The sequence below is a fragment of the Aythya fuligula genome, chromosome W (genome assembly GCF_009819795.1).
Source record: "Aythya fuligula isolate bAytFul2 chromosome W, bAytFul2.pri, whole genome shotgun sequence".
Lineage (NCBI taxonomy): Eukaryota > Metazoa > Chordata > Aves > Anseriformes > Anatidae > Aythya > Aythya fuligula.
Genome location: NC_045594.1, coordinates 15,498,788 through 15,508,556, shown reverse-complemented (window position 1 = coordinate 15,508,556; position 9,769 = coordinate 15,498,788).

Below are 9,769 nucleotides of genomic sequence, written 5' to 3'. Positions count from 1 at the left end.
AGCAGCTCCTGCCAGGTCACCTGCTCCTGTTTTGTCTCCTCTCCAAGGGCTACAGGTCTGTCCCGGAATCTGCTCTGGTGGTGGTTCTCCACAGGCCGCAGCCTCCTTCAGGGCAGGTCCACCTGCTCCACTGTGGTCTCCTCCACGGGCTGCAGCATGGAACCCTGCTCCACCATGATACTCCATGGCCTGCAGGGGGACAACCTGCTTCACCATTGTCCTTACCATAGGCCGCAGAGGAACTTCTGCTCCATTGCCTGGAGCACCTCTCCCCCTCCTTCTTCACTGACCTTGGTCCCTACAAAGCTGGTTCTCACTCCTCTCTCTCTCCCAGCTGCTGTGCCCCAGCATTTTTTTTTTTCCCTATCTTAAATATGCTCTCACAGAGGCACAAATGACATCCCTTATTGTCCTGGCTCTGGCCAGCAGTGGGGCCCTTATTTAACACTGGGCAGCTTCTGGGTTCTTCTTGCAGATGCCACCCCTATGCCCCCCCGCTACCACAACCTTGCCATGTAAACCCACTGCAGGGCCCCAGAGCTGAACGCAGTACTCCAGGTGGGGTCTCACGAGAGCAGAGTAGAGTGAGACAATCACCTCCTTCAGCCTGCTGGCCACACTTATTTTGATGCAGCCCAAAAAATTTGCATCAAAATCATCAAAGGTCAAAATCTTGCCCTTCACTACTCAGCCACATTTTATCTACACTAGCCACTGATCTTGATTTTATTTCTATTTCCCAAACTGACAAAATGGATGTCTGCAGTGGATATGTAAGTTGGGGAAATGAAAATCAATGAAAAGACAGAATCGTAGAATCACAGAATGGTTTGGAAGGGATCTTAAAGATCATCTAGTTCCAACCCCCCTGTCACAGGCAGGGACACCTCCCGCTAGACCAGGTTTCTCAAAGCCCCATGCAACCTTACCTTGAACACTTCCAGGGATGAGTCATCCACAACTTCTCTGGGTATGAGATGGCTTTCAGCTTTTTGCTTAATCTAAACAAGAATCTCCACAAAGAAACTGACTGAATCTGTATTTCATGGATTTTCTCTAGATGAAGATATTTTTTTTCTTGGTTTTAGTCATTATGATATTATAACCTAGGTTAGTTTAGCTATGCTAGTTAGGATGATGAATTACCTTTTTTTTTTTTTTTTTGTAGTTTTTATCTCATGTCTATTTCTTTTTTTCTTCCTTTTAAATATGTACATGAATCTTGTCTCTATGGGAAATAAGGACAACTTCTGTTCTCTATAACACAAATGTAAAATAATCTATCCAAGTTCAAAAATGAAATATAAAAAATCATTTTCCCATTATTAAGTTATTAATTATGTTTTGACATTTAAAAATATAGTTACAATATCTGATATTCCCATATTTAAATCTTGTGCCGTGCTTTCTTAAAAGTCTTATAATGCAGTATTTTTTTCTTTTATACACTTGGTTTGTTGTTCAGCGCACATGCACCTGCAGACATGCAACTCCAATGAAGCATCTCAGAACATCTTAAACCGGAGGCTACATTGCATCAGATCCCCATTCATATATGAGAAAAGGAACCCAGACTTCAACTTCCATGAAGCAATATTAGAGCATGGAGAGATAAAATTTAATAAAAATAACCCCCAAACATTTTATGGTGTTTTTTGTTGTTGTTGTTGTTTTGTTTGTTTGTTTGTTTTCCAAAGGAAAATTAAAGCATTTCAGGAAATCCTGAAATTTTCAATGGTAAATTTTTCCCATGAGATTTGTTCCCTATCACTTTGATTCCCATGTTCTTGTCTTTTGGCCTGATTCTGAAAAGGCATAGTAAATGCCTTTAGTGAAGTAAGAATCCTTCAATAATAGCTAGGTTAGAACCACATGTAACAAATACACAGTATATTTGTACTGATACTCTACAGCTCAAAATTTAGGTCCCATGCTTGGTTGTTTTATCAGCACTACTCAAAGAGTTTAGATACCCACATGGTGTATTTGAGTTTTAGGAGAAAAAATAATAATAAAAAAAAAAGCCACTGCATTGCTCACTCTTAAACTACTTCCAAACAATATTTACAATAAAGAAATCAGATACAAATCTTGCCATTTAAAATATGTCCAGGATCAGTTTATTAATATATACAACTCAACAATATCATAATAACCACAAATATAAAGTAGATTTGTTTGAATATTTTCATATTATCTCTAGTAAATTAAAGCTCAGGAATATTTTTTTTCTTACTCTTGCAAGAGTTTACTGTGCTATAATATTTATCCCCCTGCTATGTTATGATAAAGGGTTCATCACTTCAAAAGAAACAGGGATTCTAAACTCGATTCACTTGTATGATAACACATCTCTCTGTCTCCATGGGGAGAACACTAGTTAAACTCTTGGATTGCTAGAACTGAGCATACAATAAGAGAGCTGATTAGCCACTGTAAGGATTTGTTCATATTTATATAAATTTATTCAGGGTACCAGCATCAGAAGACAGAATTTACAATGGGAAATGGAAGCACATCCCAGCTCTTCTGTTGGCAGTCAGCAGCAAATCTCACACCCTTCTTTTTTTTCTTTTTTTTCTTTTTTCTATTGATTCTGTGGTTGCCATATACCTCAATATTTGTTGTGGTTTAACCCAGCCAGCAGCTAAGCACCACACAGCTGTTTGCTCACCCCCGCCCCCCTGTGGGATGGGGAAGAGACTCGGGAAAAAAAAAGTAAAAGCTTGTGGGTTCAGATAAAGACAGTTTATTAGGACAGAAAATAAATAATAATAATGTGTACAAAACAAGTGATGCACAATGCAATTGCTCACCACCCACTGACCAATGCACTTCCCATCCCTGAGCAGTGCTTCCCCCCGACTCCAGCCAGCCACCCCATATTAATTGTTCAGCATGACATCATATGGTATGGAATATCCCTTTGGCTAGTTTTGGTTAGCTTCCCTGGTTCTGTCCCCTCCCTGCTCCTTGTGCACCCCCAGCCTCCTCACAGGCAGGGTGGTGTGAGCAGCTAAGTTCTTGGCTTAGTGTAAGCACTGTTCTGCAACAACTAAAACGTGTGTTATCAACATTATTCTCATTCTAAACACAAAACACAGCACAATACAAGCTACTAGGAGGAAAACTAACTCTATCCTAGCTGAAAACAGGACAATATTAAAGCTCAAAAAGAAATGGTAAGAGTTCAGATGCAGATGAAACAAAATTCACCTGGCTAATGTACAAAAAGTTTCAAGAACTTCAGTATCTACCTAATTTGTCTATGCTGTTTTGGTTGAGTTCTTTTCCCTTCTTTACAGAATTATTCTCCACAAACTTAAGAGAAGGAACTCTTACAATCATGTATAATTTATTCTAATTTAAGTAAAGAATTCTTCTGCTTTTAAAGGTGTGAAATCCTCAGTTGGGTCCCTGGAGATTAATCTAAAACATGTCAAACTTGACTTGAACAGAACGTGAATTAAACTGTCAAGCTTATGAATAAGGTTGTCTTATGCAACATGAGAATGATTCTTCCCTTAAGAATTTTTTCTTGATTCTTGTTTTCAGAGATGAATTTCCTGGATAAACGTCTCATAAAAGTTATGCCTACATAGGCTTTGTATGATGGTCTGGTGAAATATGTGCTTGACCCTAGTAACAGGGAGATTTTAGTATGCAGCTATTTGCTTTCATATTTAAGTTACTCATAAAGTTGCAGCCTTTATCCTGAAGTCATATTTCAGTTGTGTGCCTTACTGAAAGGATAATGACACAAGTTTATACTCCTGACAGTCACCGTTCTGTCTGAAGTACTAACAAAACACTTTTCCCAGGTGCCTTAAAATGAGATACACTTCAGAACAACCTTTGGGTTAAGAGTTCTCTCTGTCTGCTCCAATAAAATTATGGAAAATCTAAAAAAAAAAAAAAAAAAAAAAGAAAAGATACTTTGAGGTGTTTTAAAAATCTTTTTGTATCAAATGAGTGTAGTGGGTTTACGTGGCAAGGTTTTGGTAGCAGGGAGCCATAGGGGTGGTTTCTGTGAGAAAGATCTAGAAGCTGCCCCATGTTTGGGAAGGGCCCCATTGTTTTCCAGATCCGAGCCAATAAGCGATGTTGTTTTGCGCCTCTGTGAGAGCATATTTAAGACAGGGAAAAAACGCTGCGCCACACAGCAGCCGGGAGAGTCAAGGGAGTGGGAGAACAGCCTTGCACCAAGGTCAGTGTAGAAGGAGGGGGAGAGGTGCTCCAGGCGCCGGAGCAGAAGTCCCCTGCGGCCTGTGGTGAGGACCATGGTGAAGCAGGATGTCCCCCTGCAGCCCATGGAGTACCACGGTGGAGCAGGGTTCCACGCTGCAGCCCGTGGAGGAGACCACGGTGGAGCAGGTGGCCCTGCACCGATGGAGGCTGCCGCCTGTGGAAGACCCCTGCCGGAGCAGATTCCGGGCCGGACCTGTAGCCCGTGGAGAGGAGCCCACGCAGGAGCAGGTGACCTGGCAGGAGCTGCTGCCCGTAGGGGAGCCAGGTTGGAGCAGTTTTCTCCTGAGGGATGGACCCCGTGGTACGGACCCATATCTGGAGCAGTTCTGGAAGAGCTGCTGCCTGTGGGAAGCCCACGCCGGATCAGTTCATCAAGGACTGCATCCCGTGGGTGGGACCCCACAGCACAGGGGACGAGAGTGACCGAGAAGGAGCGGCAGAGAAGAAGTGCTGTAGACTGACCATAACCCCCATTCCCCGTTCCCCTGCGCCGCTCGGGGGGAGGAGGTGGAAAAGGGTGGATGGGGGGGGAAGGTGCTTTTGTTTTTTTTTTTTTTCCTTTGTTTTCTCACTTCTCTCGCTTGTTAGTTGTAGGCAATAAATCTTACTATCTCCTTATGCCGAGTCTGTTTTGCCCGTTACAATAATTATTGCGTGATTTTCTCGTCCTTATCTCAATCCTTGAGCCCTTTTCACATATTTTCTCCCCATTCCTCTTTGAGGAGGGGGAGTGAGAGAGCGGCTGTGGTGGAGCTCGGCTGCCCACTCGAGCGGAACCACGACAGTCTTTTTTGGTGCCCAACGTGGGGCTCAAGGAATTTGAGATAAGATGATAGTTAGTAGAAGTAACGGGCAAAAATATGTGCAGGATGATTGTTAGGAATGTACAAGTTGTGAAGAATTAAGAAAGCAGTAACTGTGATATGTTAGTGTGGTGAAGGGACGAGGGGTGGTGTGTGTGTAAAATGTCCACCTTGTCGGTGCTGTGATGATGTTATGTTTATTTTGGTGTGGTGAATTCTTTTTCGTTTTGATTTAAGTGAATTTCGTGAAGGTTGTTGTGATAATTGTAAAGTAAGAGTATGTTGTGAGTAGTCTTAAATATGCTTTTAACAGAGGCGAGGGGTGGAATGTAGTGGGTTTACGTGGCAAGGTTTTGGTAGCAGGGAGCCATAGGGGTGGTTTCTGTGAGAAAGATCTAGAAGCTGCCCCATGTTTGGGAAGGGCCCCATTGTTTTCCAGATCCGAGCCAATAAGCGATGTTGTTTTGCGCCTCTGTGAGAGCATATTTAAGACAGGGAAAAAACGCTGCGCCACACAGCAGCCGGGAGAGTCAAGGGAGTGGGAGAACAGCCTTGCACCAAGGTCAGTGTAGAAGGAGGGGGAGAGGTGCTCCAGGCGCCGGAGCAGAAGTCCCCTGCGGCCTGTGGTGAGGACCATGGTGAAGCAGGATGTCCCCCTGCAGCCCATGGAGTACCACGGTGGAGCAGGGTTCCACGCTGCAGCCCGTGGAGGAGACCACGGTGGAGCAGGTGGCCCTGCACCGATGGAGGCTGCCGCCTGTGGAAGACCCCTGCCGGAGCAGATTCCGGGCCGGACCTGTAGCCCGTGGAGAGGAGCCCACGCAGGAGCAGGTGACCTGGCAGGAGCTGCTGCCCGTAGGGGAGCCAGGTTGGAGCAGTTTTCTCCTGAGGGATGGACCCCGTGGTACGGACCCATATCTGGAGCAGTTCTGGAAGAGCTGCTGCCTGTGGGAAGCCCACGCCGGATCAGTTCATCAAGGACTGCATCCCGTGGGTGGGACCCCACAGCACAGGGGACGAGAGTGACCGAGAAGGAGCGGCAGAGAAGAAGTGCTGTAGACTGACCATAACCCCCATTCCCCGTTCCCCTGCGCCGCTCGGGGGGAGGAGGTGGAAAAGGGTGGATGGGGGGGGAAGGTGCTTTTGGTTTTTTTTTTTCCTTTGTTTTCTCACTTCTCTCGCTTGTTAGTTGTAGGCAATAAATCTTACTATCTCCTTATGCCGAGTCTGTTTTGCCCGTTACAATAATTATTGCGTGATTTTCTCGTCCTTATCTCAATCCTTGAGCCCTTTTCACATATTTTCTCCCCATTCCTCTTTGAGGAGGGGGAGTGAGAGAGCGGCTGTGGTGGAGCTCGGCTGCCCACTCGAGCGGAACCACGACAATGAGTCACTGACACACAAGTTTGGCCCCTGTAAGTTTATTTGAAACTTGCCAAAGTTAATTTATTTACTTAATCATTAATGACCAATTCCAATCATGAGTTTTGCTTTCTATGAATGTTTACCTACTAAGCAGTCCTTGAACTGAAGAACATTGAGCCTGCAGTTTCTTTATTTTGCATAAGTTGGACAGCTGTCTTTCCTAGGCTAAAATATTAGGACCATAGAGATGAATATTTAGTTCTCTACAGTTCTGTTAAAGAATCTCTTGAAACATTGCATATATTATATTTTAATTCAAAAGTCAAAGATACCTCTTCTTAAAATGTCTCAATTATTTGAATTAGCCAAGTTCTCAAAATAAATAAAAAAACTGATCAAGAGTCTAACTGATTAAAATTTATTTTCTTCTCTCAGTTGGCCTGCTTTCAATTCTTTCGCTTTTTGATGCTATCATTCTACTAGCTGTCAAGTTGCCATAAGACTGTCCTCACTGAAGTTAAGCCAATGTTAACAATAAAAGGTGTGACCAAAATATGCAGCTGAGTAAGCTAATAATATTTATAATAATGTTATAATAATAGTTGCCCATATTCACAAAACTAAAACATATTATTTAAGAGCAAATACCAAACTGGCTTTTAAACAATGGTGAATACGGTTTTGTTACATATATGCTTTGAGGTCATGACTAAACTGGAGACTCATCTGTAAAGAAATTAAATCAGATGTTCATAGAATCATAGAATATCCCAAGTAGGAAGGGACCCACAAGGACCATCAAGTCCAACTCCTAGGTCCCCAAAGGACCACCCAAAAAATCAGACCATGTGTCTGAGAGCATTGTCCAAAGGCTTCTTGAACTCTGGCAGGCTCAGTGCCATGACTACTTCCCTAAGAAACCTGTTCCAGTGCTTGATCACCCTCTTGGTGAAGAACCTTTTTCTGATATCCTGCCTGAACCGCCTCGTCACAGTTTCAAGCTGTTCCCTTGGGTCCTATCACTGGTCACCAGAGAGAAAAGATCAGTGCCTGCCCCTCCACTCCCCCTTGTGAGGAAGTTGCAGACCGCAATGAGGTCTCCCCTCAGTCTTCTCCAGGCTGAACAAACCAAGTGACTTCAGGCACTCCTCATATGTCTTCCCCTCTAGGCCCTTTACCATCTTTGTTGCCCTCCTTTGGACACACTCTAACAGTTTTATATCTTTCTTATACCATGGCGTTAAACAAATTGCATACAGTACTTGAGGTGAGGCCGCATCAGAGCAGAGTAGAGTGGGACAATCACTTCCCTCGACTAGCTAGCAATGATATGCTTGATGCACTCCTGGATATGGTTGGTCCTTCTGGCCACCAAGGCACACTGCTGGCTCATGTTCAGCTTGCTGTTGACCAAAACCCCCAGATCCCTTTCTGCGGGGCTGATCTCCAGCATCTCATCCCCCAGTCTGTACATATAGCCACGGTTGCCCCTTCCCAGGTGCAGAATCCGGCACTTGTTCTTGTTAAACTTCATATAGTTGGTGATTGTCCAGTTCTTTAATTTGTCCAGATCTCTCTACAAGGCCTCACCACCCTTGATGGAGGCAACAGCTCCACCCAATTTGGTATCTTCCATGAACTTGCTCAAAAAACCTTCTAGTCCTTCATCCAAACCGTTTATAAAAACATTGAAGAGGACTGGTCCTAAAATGGAGCCCTGGGGAACCCCACTAGTGACAGGTCACCATCCTGATGTAATCCCATTTACAAGAACCCTTTGGGCCCAACCCATTAGGCAATTGTTCACCCATCTTATTATGCTTTTATCTAACTGCATTCTGGTCATTTTGTCCAGAAGGATACCATGAGAGACAGTACTGAAAGCTTTACTGAAATCCAGAAAGATTATATCAACTGGCTTCCTTTGGTCAACTAGATGGGTGATCTTGTAAAAGGAAATTAAGTTTGTTAAACATGACCTTCGCCTTGTGAACCCATGTTGGCTGCTACCAATGACTGCACTGTCCTTCAGGTGTTTATCAATAACTGCCAGAATAATCTTCTCCATAATTTTACCAGGCACTGAAGGGAGACTGACAGGCCATAATTTTCATACCCTACTCAAGGGTAGACCTGTGCGGTGCCAGGAGTTGGACTTGATGATCCTTATGGGTCCCTTCCAACTCGAGATATTCTATGATTCTATGATTTCTCTGCCCAACTGAGATTCCAATTATTTCCCTACACAGTGGCATGGCACAGCTTCACCCAGCTAGTGGCTGATACCTAAGACACAGATGTAGCAGAGGAAGGAATTGAACCTTTGACTGCAATTTTCTGAAATTTCTCTCTAATTTAGCAAACAATCACAATAATAAATTCTACACTAGGGGTAAACTAACTATATGTGTATGTATAAACTGCATATATATAAAATACTTGGCTTGTTATTCTGCCAGTGTCTGTCCATAGACAATAATTTATAAATGGTTTGAGACTCAATTATTTTAATTTCATACAGACATTCATAAAGAGATGTTGATTTTGCACAAGCATCAGTCATTGATTTCAACGGAAAGATACAAGAGTATTTAAAGGAAAATGCAAATTCTCTGGGAAACTGATATTAAAATATATCTATCTAAAAGCATTTTATTTATAAATATGTTATATATTGCTGTCCTGGTTTTGTCTGGGATTTTCTTTCTAGTAGCTGTTGTGGTGCTTTGTTTTGGATTTAGGATGGGAATAATGTTCATGACACACTGATGTTTTAGTTGTTGCTGAGCAGCGCTTACACTAAGTCAGGGACTCTTCTGCTTCTCATATTGCCCTGCCAATGAGGATGCTGAGGGTACACAAGAAGATGGGAGGGGACAGAATCAGAACAGCTGACCCAAACTGACCAAAGGAATATTCCATACCATATGATGACATACTGTCCTGGTTTCAGTTAGAACAGAATTAATTTTCTTCCTAGTAGCTGGTGGAATGCTGTGTTTTGGCTTAGGATGAGAAGAGTGCTGATAACACCCCGATGTTTTAATTGTTGCAGAGCAGTGCTTATACCAAGCCAAGGACATCTCAGCCTTTCGCTCTGTCCTGCCAACAGGCAGGCTGGGGGTGCAGTAAGAGCTGGGAGGGGACAGACCCAGGACAGGTGACCCAAACTGGCCAAAGGGGTATTCCATACCATCTGACGTCATGCTAAACAATATATAGGGGTGGCTAGCCGGGGGAAGGGGGCCGGACTGCTCGGGGTTAGGCTGGGCATCGGTCAGCGGGTGGTGAGCAATTGCATTGTACATCACTTGTTTGTACATATTATTATTATTTTCCTATTATCACCATTG